This window comes from Durio zibethinus, unplaced genomic scaffold, assembly GCF_047325235.1.
Source record: "Durio zibethinus cultivar Kanyao isolate XHJ-2024 unplaced genomic scaffold, ASM4732523v1 HiC_scaffold_303, whole genome shotgun sequence".
In the NCBI taxonomy this organism is placed as follows: domain Eukaryota; kingdom Viridiplantae; phylum Streptophyta; class Magnoliopsida; order Malvales; family Malvaceae; genus Durio; species Durio zibethinus.
Genome location: NW_028322926.1, coordinates 67,501 through 70,000, shown reverse-complemented (window position 1 = coordinate 70,000; position 2,500 = coordinate 67,501).

Genomic DNA, 2,500 nt, shown 5'->3' with positions numbered 1-2,500 from the left:
CACCAGGGCCCAGCGTGTGCCGATGGTGGTCGAGGCAAGCGCCCTCACCAAGGCCGAGCGTGTGCCGATGGTGGTCGAGGCAACCGGCCGCACCAAGGGCCGGCGTGTGCCGATGGTGTTCGAGGCAACCGCCCGCACCAGGGCCCAGCGTGTGCCGATGGTGGTCGAGCCAGGAGCCCGCACCAAGGGCCGGCTTGTGCCGATGGTGTTCGGGGCAACCGCCCGCACCAGGGCCCTGCGTGTGCCGATGGTGCTGGGGGCAACCGCCCGCACCAGGGCCCAGCGTGTGCCGATGGTGCTGGGGGCAAGCGCCCGCACCAGGGCCCAGCGTGTGCCGATGGTGCTGGGGGTAACCGCCCGGACTAGGGCCCAACGTGTGCCGATGGTGGTCGAGGGAACCGCCCGCACCAGGGCCCAGCGTGTGCCGATGGTGCTGGGGGCAAGCGCCCGCCCCAGGGCCCAGCGTGTGCCGATGGTTATCGGGGCAACCGGCCGCACCAGGGCCCAGGGTCTGCCGATGGTGCTCGAGGCAACCGCCCGCACCAAGGCTCAGCATGTGCCGATTGTGATCGAGGCAACAACCCACACCAGGGCCCAGCTTGTGCCGATGGCGGTCGAGGCAAGTGCCCGTACCGAAGGGCAGCCTATGCCGATGATGGTCGATGCATGTGCCATCACCATGCGTCATCATGTGCCATTGATGGTCGAGGCCTTGGCCGAAGTTCGATTTTGAGCCACGGTGCCCATGCTTGGCTCCAGCATGTGCTGGTGCCGCATTTTTTTCACTCGGGACAGCATCGCCGGAGCATCGCCGGAGCATCGCCGGAGTACCGCCGGAGAACCTGACCGGCGGCATTGGGGTTCCGGCGATTGGGAGGGGGGCCGGGGGGGTGTGCGCACATGATGTGCGATGGGTGCTGGTACTTGGCCTTGTGTTGGCCCCCTATCCCTCATCAAACCTCTGAGAATTCACACCCCCTTAAAGAGCATTTGAGATTTTACAGGTTTGCTACCAGTAGCCGTTAAAGTGTCTGAAATGGGGACACTTTTTTCAAACGGTCACAAAATCTTCTCTACTTCGAGTTTTTAGCTGAATTTTTTTGTGCATGCCAACAAAAATAGAAGGATCATGCCTACAAAATTTGGAGCCAAAAATCCTTATAAAAAAATTTTAAAAAATCCCGAACCGCAAAAAGTTTCGAAAATCATGAAAAATAGAAAACGAGTCATCTTCCAACGAAACTTCACGTGAAGGCTTAGGGGACCATTGTATGAATTTACAAGCCATAAAAATGGCATTGGCACGGCAGAAATTTGAAGATGTGCCTAAACCCACCAGGGCCCAGCGTGTGCCGATGGTGCTCGAGGCAAGCGCCCGCACCAGGGCCAGCGTGTGCCGACGGTGGTCGAGGCAACCGCCCGCACCAGGGCCGATAGTGTGCCGATGGTGCTCGAGGCAACCTGTCGCACCAGGGCCCAGCGTGTGCCGATGGTGATCGAGGCAACCTGCCGCACCAGGGCCCAGCGTGTGCCGATGCTGGTCGAGGCAAGCGCCCGCACCAGCGCCCAGCGTGTGCCGATGGTGCTCGAGGCAACCGACCGCACCAGGGCCCAGCGTGTGCCGATGGTGCTCGAGGCAACCTGCCGCACCAGGGCCCAGCGTGTGCCGATGGCGCTCGAGGCAAGCTCCCGCACCAGGGCCCAGCGTGTGCCGATGGTGCTCGAGGCAACCTGCCGCACCAGGGCCCAGCGTGTGCCGATGGTGGTCGAGGCAACCTGCCGCACCAGGGCCCAGCGTGTGCGGATGGTGCTCGAGGCAAGCGCCCGCACCAGGGCCCAGCGTGTGCCGATGGTGGTCGAGGCAACCGCCCGCACCAGGGCCCAGCGTGTGCCGATGGTGGTCGAGGCAACCGCCCGCACCAGGGCCCAGCGTGTGCCGATGGTGGTCGAGGCAACCTGCCGCACCAGGGCCCAGCGTGTGCCGATGGTGGTCGAGGCAACCTGCCGCACCAGGGCCCAGCGTGTGCCGATGGCGCTCGAGGCAACCGACCGCACCAGGGCCGAGCTTGTGCCGAAGGTGGTCGAGGCAAGCGCCCGCACCAGGGCCCAGCGTGTGCCGATGGTGGTCGAGGCTGCCGATGATGGTCGAGGCAACCTGCCGCACCAGGGCCCAGCGTGTGCCGATGGTGCTCGAGGCAACCGACCGCACCAGGGCCGAGCGTGTGCCGATGGTGCTCGAGGCAAGCGCCCGCACCAGGGCCCAGCGTGTGCCGATGGTGGTCGAGGCAACCTGCCGCACCAGGGCCCAGCGTCTGCCGATGGTGGTCGAGGCAAGCGCCCGCACCAGGGCCCAGCGTGTGCCGATGGTGGTCGAGGCAAGCGCCCGCACCAGGGCCCAGCGTGTGCCGATGGTGGTCTAGGCAACCTGCCGCACCAGGGCCCAGCGTGTGCCGATGGTGGTCGAGGCAAGCGCCCGCACCAGGGCCCAGCGTGTGCCGAT